The sequence below is a fragment of the Sorex araneus genome, chromosome 3, assembly GCF_027595985.1.
Source record: "Sorex araneus isolate mSorAra2 chromosome 3, mSorAra2.pri, whole genome shotgun sequence".
Lineage (NCBI taxonomy): Eukaryota > Metazoa > Chordata > Mammalia > Eulipotyphla > Soricidae > Sorex > Sorex araneus.
In genome coordinates this window covers 8,700,933-8,725,230 of record NC_073304.1, presented here as the reverse complement: position 1 = coordinate 8,725,230, position 24,298 = coordinate 8,700,933, and the positions used below count along the sequence as shown (strand labels likewise).

General features: G+C 45.2%; 1 protein-coding gene and 1 non-coding gene across 3 annotated transcripts in view; both read right to left on the bottom strand.

Annotated features, from left to right (window-relative positions):
* The window catches only part of BTBD7 (BTB domain containing 7), a 95,104-nt gene extending 74,869 nt beyond the window's left edge, over positions 1-20,235 (bottom strand). For both annotated transcript variants that reach the window (XR_008629179.1, XM_055131015.1), the window contains exon 1: positions 20,048-20,235. The gene's annotated coding sequence lies outside the window, so the exon portion shown is untranslated. The remainder of the gene's footprint in view (positions 1-20,047) is intronic.
* Positions 9,581-9,703, bottom strand: LOC129404081 (U6atac minor spliceosomal RNA). Its single transcript, XR_008629678.1, has one exon. It is a non-coding gene; the product is annotated as a U6atac minor spliceosomal RNA (small nuclear RNA).
* Positions 20,236-24,298: the final 4,063 nt, after the last annotated feature.

The following is a 24,298-nucleotide window of genomic DNA, read 5'->3' as shown; positions in this document are numbered from 1 at the left end:
TGGAACCAACTAGCTCCTTCCCATCAGTGGCATTTCCAAGGTCATCTACTACATGACCTATGGGTTATTCAACAACAGGACATCTACAATGGCTTCCATCCCGCGCACAATATCCCCTTCCTTCACTAGCTTATCATTTCCAAATATGACAACACCAACATTCTCAACAAGCTCAGAGACAAGCCCTTTACGCCTGAAGAAAACTACCACTTCTTTTGCTCGACCAATCCTCAGTCCAGGTGTGTGGGCAATACCATCGCCAATACTTAGGACACACCCAGTCTCCAGAAGTCAGCAGAAGCATCAGCTCCTAGAACATGAGCTTCAGGAGAGAAGTCATCTCAGCAGCACCAGTCTTCTAAGATGTGTCAGAGGTCAGGGTGTTCCTTGAAGCAATCAAGGGTGATACCAAAGCACTTCTGGAGGGAGAGAACAGGTCACAGGTGCAGCAGGACACACAGCAACACTCTGCAGCTCATCTTCTGGAGATCCTTCACAGCTGCAGCTTCTGAACTGACTGGGCTGCATATTTAATCTTAAGCTCAAAAACTAATGTGCATTCAGGAGTACAATGATTTAATAGACTGATATTTAAAAAATAGTTATATAAGAATAGAAATGGCAGCATTTGGTGTAAAGAGTTAATAAAAACTGTTATAACAAATCACACCTGAAATGTTTCAGGGGCTGAGTATGTAGCTCAATGGACAGAACACTGGCTTGCAGGTGAGTGTGCTTAAAGAGAAGGAAGGAAGAAGGTGGAAGGGAAGGACGCTGGGGTAAAGGAGACTGGGTAGTGGAGACTGATTTTAATGCTTAATTATGAAATTTCTAATAAAAAGCTATTGTGTTCTTGTGTACATTTTTAAATGGGGCATCTAATATGAACCAAAAAAGCAGATCACACAACTGGGTGACAGGACACATGAGCTGCATTCAGAATACTTTCTCTGCCACCCTCCCCTCTCTGCCCCACAACTCTACAATACTGTAAGACTAAAATCTAATTTTATTTTCTTTCTTAATGGAAAGGTTGGAGCTGGAGTAATAGTACGTCAGGTAAGGATTTTGCCTTGCACGCTGCTGACTGGAGTTAAAATTTCCATCACCCCATATGGTCCAGCCCTACCAGGAGTTATCCCTGAGCAAAGCTGGGTGTGGCACAAAAACAAAAGCAAGGGGGAAAAAAAGCCCTGGAAATAATTTTTTAGTATTTTAAACTCTATCCCCAGAAATGTTTTTAGTTTTTACTACTAGGGAATTTGAAGAGTTGAGGTTTTCATGCTGAGACTGAAATGAACTTAATAGTTATAGAACACACAAAATACAGAGTGCAAAAAATGCAATCTTTTCTACCCATCCTCTATACTATAGCACTGTAGTCCCCGTTGTTCATCGATTTGCTTGAGCGGGCACCAGTTACGTCTCCATTGTGAGACTTGTTGTTACTGTTTTTGGCATATTGAATACACCACGGGTAGCTTGTCAGGCTCTGCCGTGCAGGTGGGATACTCTCGGTAGCTTGCCGGGCTCTTGAGAGGGATGGAGGATTGGAACCCGGGTTGGCCACGTGCAAGGTAAACGCCCGACCCGCTGTGCTACTGCTCCAGCCCAACCATCCTCAAAATATGTATTTTTTTTTTTGTTTTTAGGGGCCACACCCAGAGGGACTCAGGGGCTACTCCCAGCTCTTACTCAAGAGTCATCCCCGCTGGTGCTTGGGGGATCAAATGGCCCTAAGGATTGAACCAGGTTGGCTATGTGGAAGGCACGTGTCTTAACCCCTATACTATCTTGCTGGTTCCAAATCTGCATTTTTCCTGATCCACCTATGAATACATTTGCTATTTAAAATATTAAATTTTATACAGAAAGACATTTCCTGAGGTCAGGCAATGACTCGTGTGACACCCTTCAAGCCAAAAACTGGGAGAAGGGAAGGATGGAAATGAAGCAATTCCCTAAAATCTGCTGCCCCTCTGGCAAAGACACTAACAATCTGATCTCTATTTTCTAGCATATATGTTAGCTTTAAACATATTTTACAAATAATTCGATAAAAACTTATTTTCATCTTCTAATATATCAGGGATAAAAGAAGATGGCCACATAAATTTCCTTAATCTTTAAAAAGTCTGCAGTTGGGGCTGGAGCAATCGCACAGCAGTAGGGCATTTGCACTGCACGCAGCTGACCGGGGTTCAGTTCCCAGCATCCCATATGGTCCCCCGAGCACCACCAGGAGTAATTCCTGAGTGCAAAGTCAGGAGTAACCCCTGAGCATCTCCGGGTGTGACCCAAAAAGCAGAAAAAAAAAGTCAGCAGTTAAAGCACCAGCTTTGCAAGCATGACGCCACAGTCCAATCCCCACTGCCAATACAACAGAAATCTACTGTATGAATATGCTGTATTTCAACCAATTCAATGTTGGATAGTTCTTCAATATTAACAGCAGGCCTTAAATGCTTTTAGAAACTCTGACTATTCAAAGTTATACCATGAGAAGCAGCATCAGAAAGTAGGCTTACTGGGTTTATGTGTAAATATGCCTAACTTGGAGATGTACTGACAGCCTCCCTGCAATTTACACTCATATCAACACAGCATGAGAATATTAAAAAAATCTGATCAGTATTAATGTTTGTCAATCTAATAAGTGATCTCATTATTTTAAACTTTATTTTAAAATTACTAGTAAAACGGAATCGATATATTTATTGGCTTCTAGTTTATTTGTATCCTTTAACTATTCTCTATTTGATCGTTTTATTAGCGGATTAAAGTTTCACATTAATGCAAAAAGACCAAGGGAGAACTAACGCACATTAGGCCTTTAAGACAATGATGGTCAGAGAGTTCTTGGTCAGGCCAAGGACTCTAGAAGATGGAGCCCTTCCCCACAAAGGAATACAGAGTGAGTATAAATATCTTTCCACAAATACTGTACCCTAAGTTACTTAATAGGTATTCTACTAAGGATGCAAAAGAGAAGAGAGAAAGGAAAGAAGAAAGACAGGACAATCCTGGTTAGCTTGAAAACAGCTCTTGCAACAGTACAGTTTTGTAGAATTAGTCATTAAGCAAATATTTGAGTACTATGTGCTCTATGCTAAGCCATGAACAAAACAGAATTGGTTCTCCTGTTGCTAAACAAATAATCAAAACAATTAGATGCTGGGAGAAATATGGTCAGATGCATAGACTGCTGTAAGAAAGAATGAGAAAAATTGATTAACTGACATTAATAAATGCCTAAGACATGAAGAGCACACAGGTTTGGGGAGATGGTCCAAAGGGCTAGTGTGCATGCTTTGCAGGCAGGAGGTCCAGGTTCAATCCCTAGCACTGCATGATCCCCCAAATCCTGCAGAGAGGAACAAGAGCTCAGAAATGGTGAATTAAGTCAGAAAAGGCCCTCATCACAGGAATTGTGAAAGGAGACAATATGAAAGATTTCCAAGATCAGGTTTCGATTTCTTTCATTTTTCCTTTTTTCCATCTTTAGCAACTTCTCAAATCACTGCTATTTCTGCTAATTCATTTCTACTCTATTGCCGTCTTCTCATTTTTTCCTTCAGCAACTGCCTGAACACCGACTGTGTACAATGTATTTAGCCAGGTAGTGTAAGGAATACAAAAATAAGCCGATTCTAGCAGTATAAGACATATTTCAGTACAGAAATGACAGAAGACTGCAATTGGATTCAGAGAAAAAGAACATAAGCATGACAGTGAACTTAGAGAAACAATGATTAGGGATGGCTTTCATTAAAAAATGAACTAACCAATCAAAATGGTATGCCAATTTATATCTTTTTATTTTTATTTTTTGGACTGGGGGAAAATAGAAGTTTGTACATAAGAATATACCAAAAAGGAATTTAAAAGCAAGAGAGAAGAAATGCTGTGGTCCTTGAAAGACATTAACAGTTTAAAACTGGAGAAATGCAGGTAAGGAATTTTCAACAGAGAAAACAGCTTAAAATAAATAGGAGTGTGAGAGACAACTTAAGAAAAGCATGGGGCTGGGGTGATAGCTCAGCGGTCACGGTGGCATGCCTGGCGTGCTTCAGACCCCAATTCAAAACCATACAGCACCCCAAGCACCTCTGGGAGTTGCTCAGGTGCTTCCAGCACTGGCGAGTTTGCCCTGGCCACCAGCACCACCGGGCTAGCAGTAACCACACTGCTGGTCCAAGCACTGGTCCATATTCCAGCTGGGCTTGCTGAGAACCACTGGGGTTCATGAGCACTTTAGGGGCCCCCGTCCCCCAACAAAACAAAAACAAGAAAAGAAAATATTAAAACAAGTTATCAGAGAAATACAAACTGCATGATTTCATTAATGTGATATGTGGAGAAAAATAGGTGAACTTAAAAGAAAACTTTTGAGCTTTAAGAGCAATTGGTTGTTAGCAGAGAAGGAGAAAAGGGAAAACTGAATAAAAGGAACACTTGTATGGTGAAGAATAGAATGTACTTTTAGTGGTGAACTTACATAACACTATCATGCAATGTTACCAATGTAAACACACACAAGCACAGATTATGTCATTTCCATGTAAGTAGAGTCAATGAGATCAAATGGAACAATCAAAGGAAAGGAAAATTAGAAAAATGTGGTCTCGTAGAATTCAAGAGGAAACCAAATTGAAGTGAAATTTTGAAAGAGTAGATGTTTTTCTAACTCTCTTTTGAAGGGTAACTGCTAAAAGGTACAGAGAAGAGAGGTAGCATTAGAAAGGGAAATGGCAGCCTATGTAAATGATGGAGAGGGAGCTACTGGAGCAAATGAGAAGTAGATAGCTAGGAATGATGTAGCACAGCGGCAGCTTTCACTTTGGCCTCTCTGCTTCTTTCAGTACCTTTGTGGGTTTTTTTTTTTTTTTTGCTTCTTGGGTCATACCTGGCAATGCATAGGGTTACTCCTGGCTCATGCACTCAGGAATTACTCTTGGCGGTGTCGGGGGACCATATGGGATGCTGGGAATCGAACCCAGTTCGGCCACGTGCAAGGCAAACACGCCCTACCTGCTGTGCTATCGTTCTAGCCCCCTCCCTTCAGTACTTTTGGCAATACTCAGAAATGTTTTGTTTACAACTATGGCTGAGGAAGGGGACCATTGGCATATACTGTGTAGAAGCTGAAGATGTGCTAAACATTTTATAATACACAGGACGGTTTCCCACAACAAAAAAGTTATCTAGCCTAAAATTCCACGAGTTTCAAGGATGAGAAACCCTGTGGAAAAGCAGAAGGAATCACCAGAAGATCAACTAAGAAGCAAAGTCTTTGGTACAGTGAGAACATTCACAAAAGAAAACTTTTCTGGTTCCTCTATCCTGATTAGTTCAAGATGATGGGAGGTATTTATTTGAAAACTCTGTTAAAGGGGCTGGAGCGATAGCACATCGGGGAAGGTGTTTGCCTTGCACATGGCTGACCCGGGTTCGATTCCCAGCATCCCATATGGTCACCTGAACACCGCCAGGAGTAATTCCTGAGTGCAGAGCCAGAAGTGACCCCTGAGCATTGCCATGTGTGACCCAAAAAGAAAAAAAAAACTGTTAAAAGCTAAGTCTATCTTCTCCCATAAATATCAATGCAATGTGCATGCCTTAAATCAATTCCCAGCCTGTGACTGATAGTTAAATCACTTATCTTGGACATACATCACAATTAAGATTTAAAATATACTTGAGAGGCCAGAGAGATAGCACAAGGGTTAATAAAAGCACTTGTCCTGCTTTTGGCAGACCCTTCTTCCCACTGCGGCCCCCAGGCACAAAGCAGAGAGGAGTCTCTGAACACCAGCAGGCGTGGCCTCCAACATCCGAATATGTAGAATATTTGGGGCTAGAGTGAGCAGGGATGTGACTAAGTGGTACAGCTCCTACTTTATAGTCACTGGTTCCTGAGTTTAATCCTTAGAAGGTGTGTATGTGTGTGTGGCGGGGGGGGGGGGGAGGAAGGTGAGATACTTCTATTTAAATTCCATATAGACCCAGAAATCATATGCATGAATGATTAGAGGTGCGGAAGAAGTGGTACAGAAGGTAAGGTGCTTGCCTTGGAAGCAGCAGACCCTGTTCAGTCCCTGGCACTGGGTATGGTCCGAGAGCCAGCAAGAGTTCCAGAACACTACAAGACATGGGAAAAGAGCAAATAAACAATATCAACTCCCCCTCTCAAAAATCACAGAACCCGGGGGCTGGAGTGATAGCACAGCGGGTAGGGTGTTTGCCTTGCACACGGCCAACCCGGGTTCGATTCCCAGCATCCCATATGGTCACCCGAACACCGCCAGGGGTAGTTCCTGAGTGCAAAACCAGGAGCAACTCCCGAGCATCGCTGGGTGTGACCCAAAAAGCAAAAATAAATAAATAAATAAATAAATAAATTAAAACCCCACCGAACCCCCAAAAATCCAGAGTCCATAAACTAGTGGACAGTGGAAAAGAAATCCTATGTTCTACTTGGAAACTAGTTACAAATAATTTCATTTTAACAGTTCACAGGGGAAATGCATTCTTTCTGTTAAGTAGTATAATCCATTTCAAAACCATAATAAACTATTTCATATTAATTTCCCTTTGTATCACTAGCATAAAAAGATGATGTGCAGGAGCCAGGAGATGACACAAAGGGCTGGAGTGTTTGCTTTGCATTCAGGAGGCCCAGGTGCAATGCCCAGCACTGCCAAGCACAACCAGGGGCAACTCCCAGCACTGAGCCAGGAGTAGCTCCTGAGCTCTGCCAAGTGTGGTACAAAAACCAAAAGAGAGGACTATTTTCTAAAGTATGTAGTAAATGAAAGGTACTGAGGAATTTAATCAGAATGATCTATTCCCAGGGCCGGAGAGACAGTACAGGAGTTAAGTGCTTGCCTTGCACATTAGTGGCCCTAGTATGATCCCAGGCACTATATATGTGCCCTCTAGTGCCATTAGGAGTGATCCCTGAGCACAGAAACAGGCATAAGCCCTGAGCATCACCAGGTGTTTCAAATACCCAAAACAAATAAGAAACCTATAAAGAGAAAAATAATTTTTAAAGTTCTCTTAAAAAGAAACAGTAAGTGGGGCTGGAGCAAGAATATGATGGGTAGGACACTTGCCCCGTGTGTGGCTGACCCAGAATCTATTCCCAGCATCCCATACAGTCCTCTGAGCACTGCCAGGAGTTAATTCCTGAGTGCAGAGTCAGGAGTAAGCCCTGAGCACCACTGGGTATGGCCCCAAAACAAAACAAAGCAGACAAAGAAGTTAACACTGGTCTCACCTAAGAGAATTCGCGTTTGTTATTTCTGAGCATCTACTGTGTGCCTCTGTGCACAGAGGGCTGTAATACACTAGAAACAAGACATGCTTTTTGCTTGAAAACTACAGAGAAGCAAATTTGGTAGATATATAATTACAGAGGAACCAGAGATGAAGGGAGACAAGGAATTCTGGAGTCAGAGTGCCTGGGGTTGGAGACAGCCTGCATTTATAAGCATTACAATCCTGGTGCATTTTTATGTTTGAAAGTTTTTGGTCTTTGGGTCACACCCAGCAGTGCTCAGGGCTTACTCCTGGCACTATGCTCACGAGACCATATGGGGTTCCAGGGACCCAAGCGGGTAGGCCATGTGCAAAGCAGTGCCCTCACCACTGTACAAACTCTCTGGTCCCCTTGTTGCATTTTTACAAAATCTCTGTATGTGATATACTAAAAATGTATCTTATGTGGGCTGATGAGAAAGTGCCATTTGAGATAAGATCTGAAATTACCAATTCAAAGTGTGAACTTTCTCTTTTCTTAGTGAAGGTAATCGAGGATGATGCTGGACACCAAACCAATGTCTCAAATAGAAGGAACTAACTAGGTGAAGGATCAAGGAGACAGTAGGACCTGGCTCACTAAAGAAGTGGAAAAATTCTACAGCGAAAGAGTTCAGTGCTGCTGTGGCAGGAATAACAATCGAGTTTCAAGAACAAGCAGAGGCAGAATTATAAAAAACCTTCTGATCTGTTACTAGGAGTTTAAACTGCATTCTAGGGAGCTAGTCACTGCTGTTATGGCACACATATAAATTACCTTGAATTTTTATTCAAGAACTAATAAATCCATAAGAAATCTCAACATTATCCACTTTGAAAAGCTGACAGAGAAAGTGAGACTGAATTATGTTCCAAAACTCTATGTTTTCACGTATGCCACCCTGATCAATCAAATGAAAACTATTAGGTAATACTACTAATTTTTACAAAGATGGAAACTAAAGTACAAGGGAGTTAACTCATCCATAGTAAATATTTACACATAAAAACAAGGTTGCTGAAAGCCAACAACAAAATTACCTATTCAGAACCATACCAATACATATTAGTTTTTTAAATGTAGATTCTATTTTTCTATTCCTGGTTTAAAAATATATTCTTTTTTTGGGCCACAACTAGTGGTGCTCAGGGTTCACTCCTGGCTTTTAGGGATCACTGCTAGTAAGGCTTGTGGAACTGTAAGGATGGACTGTTGGAGATCAAGTCTGGGTCAGCAGGATGCAAGGCAAAGTGCCCTACCCACTCACTCTCTCTCTGGCTCCCCCCAAATAGTTTTTAAACATGCAAGTGAGTATATTGAAGTTTATTTATTTACTGAAACCAACAGATGATTACGTATACCAGCTCAGGAATTTTAACTCTCCCTCCCCATCCTTCTTCCTTTATCAGAACGAATTGTTGAAGAATGTGACAGGACTATGACTTCATAATTAAGGTTATAGTGAAATCTCTGTCATTAACTATTATTAACATTTGCAACAAACGCTCTAGCTCTGCCCAGAGCTATTGTTTTGCTTTGTTTTTGCTGACCAGAAAATACTGTCTAGTCTGAAGCAAGCAAAAAATATTTTGGGAAAGTCTGAAGAGTAATGAGGTCTTACAAGGCATATTAAGAAATTTTTCTCTAAAGAATTCACAAATAAAACCCAGGTAAAATAATTTCAAAATATAGGGAAAAGACACATGATTTTAGTTCTGGCATTCAAGAAATAGGGTAGTAGAAAAGGGAAGAGGGAGGAGAGATAAAAGGACATAAAACACAGTAACAGTTATAGTTCCTTTCAGAATCTTGCTTTAGTAGCTAAGATTTTCCATTAAAGTGTGACCAGAGAAGACCATTTCATTCTTTAACAAAGTGAAAAATTTTTTAGATTCTGATGACAGGAAAGAAAGAACACTTTGTATATCTGGTCTAACTGATTTATTCCGTTTCACAAATGTTTATTTATTTACTGTTTTTTGGGACCATACCCAGTGGTGCTCATTCCTAGCTCTGTGCTCAAGGATCACACCTGGTGTGCTTAGGGGAGGGAGGAACCATATGGGATGCTGAGGACTGAACCCAGGTTGGCTGTGTGTAAGGCAACCGCCCTCTGTGCTGTACTATCTCTCCAGCCCTTCCATTTCACCTTTGTTGTTGTTGTTTAAATAATTTTATTAGATCACTGTGAGATAAAGAGTTGCTTATGATTGGGTTTTAGTCATACAATGTTCCAACACCTGTCCTTTCACTGGTGTATATTTCCCACCAACAATGGAAAAACACTGACTAGACGCCACGAAGTAGGTGGCAGTGCCTTAACGGTATGCGTGTTGCAGGCCGAAGTCTCTTCCATCCTTGTCAAGGTGTGTGCTAACCTTCTCTCCTTTCATTTAACACTCCATTTCATTTTTTTTTCTTTTTTGCTTTTTGGGTCACATCGGCAATGTTCAGGGCTTACTCCTCACTCTGCACTGAGGAATTACTCCTGGCGGTACTCAGGGGACCATATGGGATGCTGGGAATTGAACCTGGGTCGTCCGCGTGCAAGGCAAATGCCCTATGTACTGTACTATCACTCCAGCCCTCTCCATTTCATTTTATTTTATTTATTTATTTATTTGCTTTTTGGGTCACACCCAGCGATGCTCAGGGGTTACTCCTGGCTTTGCACTCAGGAATTACTCCTGGCGGTGCTTGGGGGACTATATGGGATGCCGGGGATCGAACCCGGGTCGGCCGCGTGCAAGGCAAACGCCCTACCCGCTGTGCTATCGCTCCGGCCCCTCTCCATTTCATTTTAAAGACAATACCATACCTAATACTTTAAAAAGAAATGGTTTACAAGACATACAGTAGTTAGGGCATGCGCTTTTCATGTGGCCAACCCTAGGTTCCATCCCCTGCACCCTGAGCATCACTCTGAGCAGCACCACATTTTGTGAACCCTCACACTGAACCACCAGCCCAGATGGCCAAGAATCATCCAGGCGGGTCAGTAGGTTCCTGAGCACCACATAGGAGCCTTCTACTATTGCTAACAAAGCACATTTTCATATTATTTCATCCAAAAAACTCAATTCATGGAATATCCGAAATGTATCAGACACTGTCCAAAGTTCCTAGATTTTAGTTCAAAGTACAGAGTCATATAAAAGTGACAGACATGCAAGCAAGTGACAATACAGTGCAACAAAGACTAGAAGAGAGATCTGAAGTACTGAATGCATGACAACTGGGAAAGGCAATGTTTGAACTGGGTCTCGAAGAATCAGAAAGAAGGTATCAGGAGATATCTGATGGCAAATCCTTGGAGAACAATTCCATGGCAGGGATGGCCTCGGGTTTAGTATAATATGATTCATGTGGTAATAAGGATCCAGACTGCTGCTCTGCTCTGTCAAACTCAGGGCATGCTTCACCATCCTTTGCAACTAGACACAGCTATGAGTGACAACTGACTCTTGTTCTCTTGTTTAAGAACAACAGGAGACAGAATCCTCTACCCAAGAAATAGATTATCTTCCTAGCCTCAATCTGACTAACAGTTTACAGAAAAATGCCTTGAGTTGACTGACTTTGAGTAATCAAAATTTATCCCTAGAGTAGGCGATGAATCATCTCCAAGTTTCTGCACTGTAAGAACAAAAACAGTTTTCTGTCAAGGAAAAAAAAAGGAGGAAAGTGATACCGGAAGGGCCACCAACAGCTGACAGATGCCAAAGAACAAGCAGAACTCCCAGTGCAGAGATGGAGAGATCGCTCGGGTAAGCCAATGCCCAGGCCTGGGTCAGTCCCTGAGTCAGAGGAAACCCCTGAGCACTGCCAGCCATTGGTCCTTACCTAAACCAAGAAACACAAAACAACAGAACTTCAAGTAGTGAATAAAACTTGGTCTGGTTAGAGTGGTAGGAATTCTAAGGTGGGACACAATCTACAAAGTTAAAACAGGTGGTTTTTGGTTTTCGCACAAGAGCAAGGCCATTTTTGTCCCAGCTATTTTCTTTAATTTTATTAAGTTTAATCGCTATCATGTGAGTCGTGTTTGTGACAGTGTTAACCTTTATGGACTGATGTACAGATACCACACCTCACCACCTGCGAGAATGCAACCAGGTCCCTGTATCACTTCCAGTTCACTTCATTCTCTTTCCCCTGTTCCTGTCTGGCTCGAAAGTTCCATTTCTGTAATCCAAGATCAAGAGTTTGTTACCATTTGGTACTGTTCACTCCCTTGCTTTGTTTCTAAACCTCTATATCACAGATAAATGAGATCAGTTGATACTTGCACTTCTCCCTCTGACTTGTCCTCTAATCAAGTTACAGAGAACTGCAAGATTTCATCTTTCATGGCTTCACAGAATTCCACAATGTACAAATACCACGCCTTTAACCACTTATCTGTCATTGAACTTTTGGGTTGTTTCCATATCCTCGCAATTATACAAAGTGCTGCAATGAAAAAAGGTGTGTGCTCTTTTCAAATTAATATTTTGGTTCGGAGGACAAATACCCAGAAGTAATATGCTTTTTCCCCCATTTTCTTTTTTTGGGGGAGATGGGGCACACCCAGCAGTTTCAGGGATCACATGGGGTGCCAGGTGTTGAACCCAGGTCGGCCTCGTGAAAGGCAAGCTCTCTACCTGCTGTACTATCACTTCAGCTCCATAACTTATATGGTTTTCACAAAGTAACATGCTCCAGTTAGATTTTTTTGAAAGTCGGGTAGCAATACAGTAAGAGAACAAATGGAAGACTCTGGTGAGCAGGCTGCTCAGTAACAGATGAGTCTAGTGGGCTAAGGGAATATCGGGCTCAAGGGATTGTAACACATGCTTTGCATCAGAAGACCAGATTCAATCCCCAACACCAGATAGTCCTGGAGGCACCGGTGGAAGTGGCCCCCTAAACAAACAAAGTTCAGACTAGCAAGGAGATGTCACTAGAGAAAGGATGAAGTAAGAAAAAAAATACAAGATTTTGAACTTAGTCCTATGCTAACTTCCTCCCCTGCTGGGGAGATTTCTTTTCCTTTGCCATCTACTTTCCAGTAAAACTTTCTATTTAAAATAATAATACAAGGTTACTATGTAAGACAAAGTTACTATGTAAAACACTGCTATAGGTGTGTGCTATTTCTCCACTTGCTTATTAGTTCAGAGATGAGAAAAATTTAAGCCTCATATAGGTTTAAGCCTAAAATAGCTTCCAAAACTATCAACAGTTCTAGCAAAACTGTGAATGGGATGAATCCCAGTCTAGAGTTCTATACAGTTCAAACTGTATTTGGAAATTCCCCCAAATGGAGGAGACACTGCACCCCGTTTTGCTTTGAAGGAGGCCCTGCCTAGTCCCCAGCACAGAATGTTCCTATGAGCACAGCTAGGAATGACCCCCAGAGCTGGGAGTAAGCCAGGAGCACCACTGGTGCAGCCACCTACCTCAAAATGGGGTGACTACTCTGAATCTATGATTGAAAGAACTACCGATGTATTGGAGTAAAGGGATTATTCCAACCATAACATATTGTTAATCCTCACATGGTTTTATCAAGTTACAGCACGAAATCCTTAGTATGTTCTTGAATGTATAGAGATAATAAAGATATTGTGAAAGGCTCAATTTATCTCAAATCTGTTTGCACTTATTTGCTAGTATATGATGAGGGGGATCAAACAAATCATGTGCTCTACACTGAGCTACATCCCCTAGTAACATCAAACTTGCAGACTGTCAAGAAGCATGTGTGAAGCTGTGAGTTTGATCCCTAGGACTGCCTGAATGCACCGACCATGTCCTGGGGGTTCTACTATTTATGAACCCCTGGCAACACAACAAAGTACACTCTGGCCCACTGCCCAACACCACATCTAAAGACGCATCAGTTCCATGACTGGGAATACAACCCCCCACAAAGATGCGTGTGGGCAATACAGCTGACCAGAAAAACACAACTGAAGTGCAGGTTTCCCAGCAAACACAAACTAAGGATGCAAGCACAACCAAGAATGAGTGCCCCACTCACCAGTCATCACAGGGGGGAAATGAAAAGAAAACTAAAAGGTCCTACAGCTTGAACTGAATATTCAAAACTTGTTTTGAAAATAAATCATCTAAAGCACGCTTGCATTTATTACATATATTCAGACATCAGACACTAAGAGTATTTCTTCAGAACTACACCTTTCTTTGATTTTTTGACTACCTTCCACCGGTATTAACTTTAACAGAAAAATGTTACTTCCTTTTAAAAGATGATCTATTTTGGAAAAAGCCGTTTGCTTCTTTTTCAAGTGAAGATTATGTTTGATTCTTGACTGGTTGGAAATACTGACATTTTTGAAATACTGCAAATAAACAACATGCTGAAGTGTTATTTTTTTTTGGTTTAAGGGTTATGCCTGGTGGTGCTTAGGACTTGGCCCTGGCTCTGTGCTCAGGGGTCACTCCTTGTGGCAGTGCTTGAGGGACTACATGTGGTGCCAGGTTACCCAACGGAGGTTGGCTTTGAGCTTCAAGGCAAGTGCCCAATCTGCTGTACAATCTCTCTGGCCCCAGAACAATGTGCCTTTTAGTTTATTATTTAAACCTTATCCTCTGCTTCATAATTCATTTTATCAGTTTAATTAGCATTTATGTGCCTGGCACTAAGCTAGATGCTGGGAAAACAACTGTGAGCAAAACTGTACTGTATCATTTGCCATATATTTGTACTGTTACTTGAATACTGTCGTTCTTCCCTATTGAGTAGCTATAGAACTCCCTTTTTTTTCGAACATGGCTGCAAATGTACACAGATTCTGCCTTTTTGTTAACTCAGTGTTATTATTCTACTAACCACACAAGAATTTTCTCATTCACCAGGCTACAAACTCAGCACCCATAACTATTTTTTTTAAATGTACCTTCTAAAACACACAATGACCAAAACTATGAGAACTTAACTCTCAACATGAACATGAACAAAGGCTATAACAAAACCAAACCCACAAAACCTTTTACTCCATCCTCAGTGGTCAAAGTCTGAAGACTAATCTTTTTCCCTAAGGACAAAGACAGGATATGCACTTTCACTGAACTTTTTACTGAAGTATTCTCTGTAGTACTAGATGTCCTACCCAGAGCAACTGCTCATGTAACAAGAAAAGGCATACAAGTTGGAAAGGAAGAAGAGAACTTATTTTCGTTGACAGCAATGTTGTCTTCTATGTAGAAGATTCTGCAGCAATGGTATCTTATATGTAGAAGACGCTAAGGTTTCACAAAGACAAATGTTGGAATAAACGAATTCAGTAAAATTTACAGAATGCAGGACCAAAGAAATAGTATAGTGTACGGTAAGGACTTGTGTGTGACCAACCCAGGTTCAATCACTTGCACCCCATATGGTCACCTGAACCCAGCCAGGAGTAATCCATGAGCACAAAGCCAGGAATAAGTTGTGAGTAGTATCTGGTGTGAACCAAAACCCAACAAAAAAACAATCCCCCCACCCTAAAACAGAATATAAAACTGAAATACGAAAGTAAGAAGTATTCTATGTACTAACAACAAAGGGCATCAATCTCATTTACTATAGCATCAAAAAAGGATAAAATACTTAACAATGAATTTAACCAAAAGATGAAAATCTTGTATTATAAAAACTACAAAATGTACGAAGAAATTAAAGGCAACAATGAACATATTATTTTTATGGACTAGAACACTTAATTCTGTTAAACATCAAAATGACCTCAAACATTATAGAGGTTCAACACAATCCCAATTTTAAAAATTCCAAATGTCACTCTTTTTGAAGAAACAGAAAAATCCATTCTGAAATATGGAATCTCAAGAGACACCAAATAACCAAAACAACCTCGAAAAGAATTTAATACTGGAGGTTTTACATTTCCTGATTCCAACACTTATTGTAAAACACAGCTTTCCCAAAGTGGTGAATATCACCCTCTCTGGGCAATTGGGGACCACACACTCTGTTCACTTAAGGTAAATTTTTCGGGGGACACTGATATTTTTCCTCGACTGGGGAACAGTAGGGCAAATAAGTTTTGGAGCTTTGCTTTAAAGCAGTGATAGTTAAAGCATAAAGAGAAGCTTAAACCCAGCAGAATACAATAGAGCAGCATGCTTCAAGCTTCTTATACCTGCCAACACATTTGCCCTTCATATAACACAGTTATTAAAGGTTGGGGATAGAACCAAGGGGTAGGGGTCAAAGCAATATAGTATAGCAGCAGCAGGTAGGGTTCTTGCCTTGCAGATGGCAGGTTCAATCCCTGACACCACATACTGTCCCTGGAACCAGTCACGAGTGATCCCTGAATGCAGAGCCAGGAGTAAGCCCTGAACACTGCTGAGTGTAGGCCCAAAACAAACAAGTAAGCCAGGGGTAGACAAGTGGTTTCCAATCTTTCTGCACCTGCAGACTGGTGTTTGAAGACCACAGGAATAGAGAGTACAGAAATAAACCTCCCATATACAGTCAAATGATTTTCCATACGGATCCTAAGACTGTTAATAAATAAATAAACAAATAAATAAATTTTAGCAATGATGCTGGAGAAGGAAATATTTACATACAAAGAACTAACCATAAGAGATAAAACCAAAACCCTTGGAAGGAAACAGTAGCAAAAAACTTCATGACACTGGATTTGTCAGCAAGTTCTTGGGTATAACAACATAAGCAAAGAAGCAAAAGCAAAACTAGGGAAGTTGGGTTTTATTCAAATTTAAACTTCTGAGGATCAAATGACACTTTAGCAAGAGTCCTACCATGCAGGAAATGGTAGGAACTACTGCAAATCATGTATCTGACATGGGACTGATATGCAGAATATATTGAGATCCACAACAACAAAAGCAAAAGACTTCACTTAAAAATGGGCAGTTGGGGCCGGAGCGATAGCACAGCGGGTAGGGCGTTTGCCTTGCACGCGGCCGACCCGGGTTCGATCCCCGGCATCCCATATGGTCCCCCAAGCACCGCCAGGAGTAGTTCCTGAGTGCAGAGCCAGGAGTAACCCCTGAGCATCGCTGGGTGTGACCCAAAAAGCAAAAAAAAAAAAAAAAAAAAAAAAAATGGGCAGTGGCCAAAAGTCTGGACAGGCATTAAGGTGCATTCTTGGCAAGTTTCCTATCCCAGGTCTACCCCCAACACCACACTGTCCCCCTCAACACTGGGTACAGCCCTGGAGATCCCTGAGCGCGTTGTGTGGCCCTGAAAGTCCCTAAGCACTGCCAGGCTGGTTTAGGTAATCCCCTGAACTGCAAGGCCCAAGCAGCATATCGAGTCACTGTGTATATGTGTGTGTGTGTGTGTGTATATATATATATATGTACATATCTGTGTGTGCATATGTATATATATATATCTGTGTGTGCACATGCGCAGAACTGCTAATAATCCCACTCCACTCCCCGCCCCAGCCCTGTCCCCTCTAATAAATAAAATGGGTAGAAAAAAAAAACAACCCAAAAATCTTTTTACCAAAACCTGTATGAAATGCAGGCCAGGAATGTGCTTCACTGGTAAAGCGCATGCCTTGCAAAGAGGAGACCTGGACTCCATTCCCAGCACAATAAAACAAAATCTACAAAAAGTTGATAAGCACAAGAAGAGGTGCTCAGTATCTCTAGTCACTAAGAAAAAGCAAATGAAAACCAAAATAATACCACCCCACCCCCATTAGGATTACTATTATCAAACTGACTGCAAGAGCTGACATGAATGTAGAGAAACTGGAGCCCTGTGCATTGGTGGAATATGAAAACATCTGGATATGCAGTTGGAGAAACAGTATAGAAGGTAAGGCGCTTGCTTTGCATGCAGCCAACCGGGGTTCAAGCCCTGGCACACCATATGGTCCCCTGAATACCACCAGGAGTGATCACTGAGCACAGAGCCAGGAGTAAGCCTTGAGGACCCACTGGGTATGGCCTCAAACAACAATGACATTCTGACTATATGCCCGTAAGAAATGAAAGCACAGACTGAAAAAGGTATTGGCACACTCACGCTCACTGCATTATCCACAATGGCAAAAAGGTGGGAGCCAGCCAAAGACTTACTGACAAATGTTTGAACAAAATATGGTGTGTACACACACACACACACACACACACACACACACACAGTATTGCTTAGCATTAAAAAGAAAACATTCTGACACAGAGATGAAACTAAGGGATAACAGGTTAAATGGACTAAACAGGTGAAGGATATATATGATTTTCATTCCATGAGGTACCTTAGAATAGTCACAACCACTGAGACAGGAAGTAGAATGAAGTAGAATGACAGTTATTAAAGGTTGGGGATAAAGGGAAAAAGAGTTAATGTTTAACAAGTAGTTTCCGCCGGAGAAGATGAAGAGTTGAGAGTTTCTGAGACAGGTGGTGAGGACTGCACAACAGTACACATGTTCTTATGCCACAGACTGGACACTTAAAACTGCTCAAAAGGTCAACTTTATGGTTTTGTATATTTGACCATAAAAACAACAGCTGCTGTGCATGCTTGCCACTGATCTAATCTGGGGTCTCCTCTCTTCATATATCCAGGTAACTGCAACGGCTACAGTCATCCCTGGTTCACTTTCTTAACTCAACCTGTAAACCACTGACGCGGTCGTCTTGCTCATTTATGACAGTAACATCTGGCCTCTAAATTTTCCAAGGCTCCCCCGTGTCTCACACAAAGAAGGTAAAAAGCAAATCCCCTCAGTCCAGCAGTCAACCCTCCACCCTCTCGAATAGTTAACGTTTTCCTTCTGTCTCCCAAGGAAACTGAGCCGTCAGCTCACCCCAATTTCTCTACAGCCCCTCCCCCAAAGCCAGTCTCCCCATAGTGTGCTCTGGCTGCTTCCTCACACAGTAACCAACTCCAATCTCTCTCCAATCTCTCGGTAAATCTAAACCCTTCACAGCTTGTTCGAGTCCCAAGTGTTCCAGGAAGTTCTTCAGACTCCTGAGGCCTCGCTCATCTTCCTCTAACCTGAACCTCTCCCGGTGCCCAGAGCACTCACAGGGGCAGTCTTGGGGCTCCTAAGGGTTGCACTCACTTTCCTAAGGGCAAAGTCTACAGATGGCATTCTTTTCTCCGAGCGCGACCAGTGCAGTGACAAAACACTAGCCAAACGTCAGTGACACTGGGATCCCTGAGCACCAGGCACAACTTTCCTTCTGTGAATCCCATGCAATCGCCTGGGACAGCAGAATCACTTGACGCTGTCGTTCTAGAGGTTAGCTCGTGGCAACACACCCGAGACACCCACAGACTCTACGGCGTAGAACCGGGCACACTCGACCACAGGTACTTGACATGCGAAAATTACAGTCCCGATACACAGAACCTGTCTTACACGTGGGCGCCGAGGCCAGTCAAACATGCAGCGAACGCGTGCAGGAACAGGCCGTCCCGAGCTCCGGGGCAGGAGGGAACTGGAGACCCAGGCCCTGCAACGCCAGGCGGAATGTCAGTTCTTACCCAACTCAGGCGAGGGAGGGGAAAAGGGGCCATCAGTACCTGAGGTCACTGGTGGGGGCTGTGAGGACCACAGGGAAGCGCTTATTCCTGCCTCCCACTTGTCTGCACAGTGAACAGGGGGCCCGGGAGTGCGGGGAGGAATCCGATCCCCGCAGGGCGGCTGGAGGGCGGAGGCAAGAGCTCCGTGTAGACGGGGCGGCGGGCCGCCTAGACCCTACTTCCGGTCCACTCCCCCGGCAGGAGGGACCCGGGACGGCCGGCGAGGGGCTTGTTCCCCGGCCCTAAGACAGCACGGCCCCCAGCACGGCCTCAGAAGTGTTCCGCCCCCCCTCGCCCCCTCCCCACCCCCCAGCACCAAATTCCTGGACAAGTTGCATCACAGCCGCCGCGAACGTGCCCGAATCTCGCCCAGCAGTTTCCCCAACCCTCCTTCCCGGTTTCCCGGCCCCAAGTCAGCCGTCTCTCCGCAGCCCGCTCCAGAAATGGAGGCCCCTCAGACAAAAGGTCTGTCAGCCCGGAGAGAGAGAAGGAAAAGGAAAAGCCAAGGACTTGGCCAAACTGGGGGGGGTCTATTATTATTATTATTTGTTTTTATTTCTTCGTGAAAGGAGGTTGTGCAGAGCAAACAGGGTTCGGGTTCAGAGAAGCGCCGACTGCGGAGGCCTCTGCTCTCGTCCGCGCCGGGACGGACGGACGGACAGGCAGACGGACGGACGGGCGGACGGACAGAGACAGACAGGCAGACAGATGGGCGGACGGCGGACAGACAGATAGACACAGACAGACAGGCAGACAGACAGGCAGGCAGGCAGGCAGGCAGGCAGGCGGGCGGGCGGCTCCGCCGACCACCCCGGGAGAAAAGTTGCGCTCGCGGCCGGCCGTTCCCGAGCGCGGCCCGCGCGGGCGCCGCATTGTCTCCCCGCGACCTGTCAGAGCGGGACCCCGGCCGGCCCCGCGCAACTTCTCCCCGGGGGGCGCCGCGCTCACGCCCACCCCGGGGCGCCCCGCGCCGGTCCCCGCCCCTCGCCGCCGCGACCGCCACTTCGGGCCACACCTCGCGCCTCAGCGCGGCCGCCTCAGCCCCGGACACGGCGCCCGCCCGGCGCTCTCGCTCTCGCTCTCACACTCACACACACGCGCGCGCGCACGCACACACACACACACACAGGCACAGGCACACACACTCACACACATGCACACGCGCGCACACACACTCACACGCGCGCGCGCGCTGAGGGACACTCACTCACCCCGGAGGCGCCTCCCGCCGCTGCTGCTGCCGCTGGGGCCGCCGCCGCCGCCGCCGCCCGCACCGCCGTCCGCACCGGCGCCAGCGCCGCGGGCCATCCTCCTCCTGCCGCCGCCGCGCAGTCCGCCCCTGTCAGCGGCTCAGGCTCCGGGGCTGCTCCCGCTCCCCCTCGCCGCCATCTTGACTCTCAGCGCGGGCAGGCGGGGCCGGGCTCGGCGCGGGCCTGGGGCGCCTGCGCGGCGCTGCGGAGCCAGCCGGGGGCCCCCACCCGGCCCGGCCGTCGCCGCCGCCTGCCCACGTGACCCGGGCGGCGGCGGCGGCGGCGCGCGTGTGCGCGTGCGCGTGCGCGGCCCCGCCGGCTGCCGGAGTCGAGCGCGCGCGCTTTATGCCGGCCCCGCGGCGCTGGCGGAGGGGCAGTTCTTGGCTGCAGCAGCCTGCGGAGGGCTCGGAACGACGACGAGCCTTTTAGGGTGTCAGAGCGGCCGGGCGGGAACCCCGTGACTGCACGTCCCGTCCTGCCGGTTGCCGGGTCGCGCAGCGGGCACCGTCCTCAAAGCAGCAGGAAGCAGCGCTTCCGCGCTCAAGTCCTTTCTACCCTGGCATTTCCGCAGCTGCTTGGCAGTTTCTTTTTTCCCATGCCTTGGCGTTCCTTGCTAGTTGTATTGTTGTTTTTTTTTTTCTCCTAGACGCTGAAAAAAGTTTTGTGGAACAAGATAACTCGTTAACGAGGTTCGAGCGTTGATGGAAGTGCCAAGGTCTCCACGCGAGAGCGCGTCCCTCGATGCATTTTGCCTGGCAGTTTTGCAATAATTCCAGCAATGCAGCAGCTCGAACACCTTGTATTCATGGTGCTCCTGACAGTTTTCGAAACAGTTAACAATATGTGGCTTCGTTTGAACGCCAAAAGTAGCCTTTGAGGTCGTCGAGACAGGTATTATTACGGCTGTTTTACAGCTCAGAAAATCGGTTCAGAAATGTAACCTCTTTGGCCCAGGGGCACACAAGCAGCATTAAAAGGCGGGCAAGCCAGAACTGGAACCCAGACGTTCCGACCTGTTTGTCCTGCACCCGGGGGCGCCTCGCAGTTTGTCCTCGGGGAAATCTCTTTAAAACTCTTCAAAAAACGTCTATCTTTTCAATTCCTACACTGAGAAAACCACCTCTAATCTGCGAGAAAAGCAATTTCAAATTATTTTGTGATTTTTCTGACCAGATCTGATCTTGCTTATTTTATGTGTTCCACTGTCACTGTCACTGCCATTCCATTGCACATCGATTTGTTCGAGCGGGCACCAGTAATGTCTCCATTGTGAGACTTATTGTTACTATGTTTGACATTTCCAATACCCCACGGGTACTGCCATGTGGGCGCAATATTTAAATTGTTTTCTTTCCTTTTCCCCCCTGATTCTTGGGTCACACTTGGCTGTGCTCAGGGCTTCTCCTGACTGCACTAAGGGATCACTCCTGTCCAGGGCTGCGGGACCTTATTTGATCCAGGGCTGGAACTTGGGTTGGCCATGTGCAAGGCAAATGACCTACCCACTGTACTAGTACTAGCCCATACTGTTTTCAATATATATATATTTTTTGCTTTTTGGGTCATACCTGGCAATGCACAGGGGTTACTCCTGGCTCTACACTCAGGAATTACTCCTGGCAGTGCTCAGGGGACCATATGGGATGCTGGGAATCGAACCCGGGTCGGCTGTGTGCAAGGCAAATGCCCTACCTGCTGTGCTATTGCTCCAGCCCCCCTGTTTTCAATATTTTTTAAAATGAAAACACATACCTCTCTGAACATCACTGTCATCCCGTTGCTCATCGATTTGCTCGAGTGGGCACCAGTAATGTCTCCATTGTGAGACTTGTTACTGTTTTTGGCATATCGAATACACCACGAGGAGCTTGCCAGGCTCTGCCGTAATGATTATAATATTAATAATAAAGTAACACGGTGTGGCAAGACCATGGAGAATCAGAACTCCTGCACATGGCTGATGAGAATATAAAATAGGTCGCCACGAGGAGAAGAAAACAGGAAGGCCATTGCACAAAATAAATGAACTGCATGATGTCCACATGATCCAGCAATGTCCTTTCTGAAGGCACTCCCCAAAGAACTGAGAGCAGGGGCGTAAATATGGGCATCCCAACATTCATACTGGCAGCAGTCACGGTGGTCAAAGGGTGGAAGAAACACGGGTTCAAATGCCTACCGCAGCAGCCAGCGGACCATCCATGGACAAACACAGTCAACTTGCATTTCGGACAATGGATTGTCACTCACTTCACAAAGAAGCTTAGGCCCACAGCACAGCGGGGATAATCCCTGAGCTCATTGCAACAGGCCCAAAAGGGTGGCCCAGGCCCAACTTCACCTACAAGAGCTCCAGAGAGCAACCAAGGTCACATGGGAAGTGAATGGTGGTCCCAGGGCCTCGGGGTCAGAGGGGAGGGGAGCTGACTAGGGGGTGCAGGGCTTGTGCTTGGGGAGATGGGAAACTTCTGAGAATGGATGGTGGAGGGCTGCATAAAACTGAGCTCAATGCCATAAATCTGTACACCTCAGAATTGTTACTGTCACTGTCATCCTGTTGCTCATCAGTTTGCTCGAGCGGGAACCAGTAATGTCTCCATGGTGAGACTTGTTGTTACTGGTTTTGGCATATCGAATACGCCATGGGTAGCTTGCCAGGCTTTGCCGTGCGGGCAAGATACTCTCGGTAGTAGGCCGGGCTCCCCGAGAGGGGTGGAGGAATCGAACCCGGGTCAGCCAGCAGGGAAGGCAAACACCCTACACACTGTGATATCACTCCATCATTGAAACCAATAATGTCAGGCTGGAGTGATAGTACAGCGCGTAGGGCTTTTGCCTTACATGTGGGACCTTACAAGAGGTCTCATCCAACAGTGCTCAGGGGTTATTCCTGGTTCAGTACTCAGCAGGGGGTGTGTGGTGTGTGTTACCATTAGTAAGGCCAGGAATTAAACCTGGGTCTCCCATGTAAAGCATGTGTCCTTTGAGCAATCTCTCCATCCCTGATTACAATGCACATACACACATTCACACACACAGGTGAATGTGTGTATGTGTATGTGTGTGTTGCAGGAGATTGAACCCAGGGTTTCACACATGCAAGGCATACATTCCACCACTGAGTTCTATTCTCTACATATCAGATGCCCTTCACATCGATCCGGTTCAGTCATTTCAAGGCCACGTTAAAAAGTGACTATTGCAGTCTGCAGGGCGGGAATATATATATGGTGAATACCTGGTGATTTTTCTCAAGTCTTCTTTTCATTTGTCTTTGGACCAGAAGTGCTCAGGGATCACTCCTGGTTTGCTAGGGGGCCACATGGGATGCTGAATTTCGAACCCGGATCCACCAACAGCAAGGCAAACGCCCTATCCTCTGTACTATCACTCCAGCCCCAAGCCATAGCTTACTTGTGCTTGTTCATAATCTACTTCCTTGGAAGGAAACTTCTAATTTGTTATTACTTCCTTTCACCCAAGCTATCTCCCCACCCCCACCTTCCTGCCCCACACTCATGCTTGAAGGTTTGGAAATGGTAGCAGATGCCGTAGTAACCCCCTTCTCTGACAAAGACCTCCCCTTCTGCTGGTAAGGTGTGGTTTGACTGAGCGCATAGGGTATTTGTGGTTGGCAAGAAATGCAAGCAAAAAAAATGAGACAATACTAGGGGAATAAGCTAGTAGGGGTAAAGGGTCGGCTTTGGGTGCCCACTTCTTATTCCTATAGAGTTACACTTCCACTACAGACACACAGGCACTGAATCTCAAGGGGGAGTACTCAAACGTTCCGTCTTATTCGACTCACCCAGGGAGCTTTGAAAATTCCTAATGTCTTTCTAAAATTACTAATAACATGGCTACGGGCCAACCATGACAATGCCACCCAAATCATCTCTGAGGGTAGACCCCTGCATGTGGTTGCAGCATGCAGTCAACCATGAGAACCAGCCATCAAAATCCAAGTCACCTGCCTCTTGTTTCCCATTATTTTGCCTATTGGGATCGACTGAAAGAGGCTCTGGCAAAGCCACTGTCTCCCTGACAGCCTCTTGCTCACACCTTAGTTACGCTCTGCCAGGGGTGGCTGCAAGCTCATGCCTGTTTGCTAGGGCCTGCCTCCGTCCATCCGGGTGCTGGCGCACAGCTGGCTTACAGAAGCCAGAAATTGCCGGAAGTGCCGGGATCCCAAAGAACACAGCTGTAGGGCAT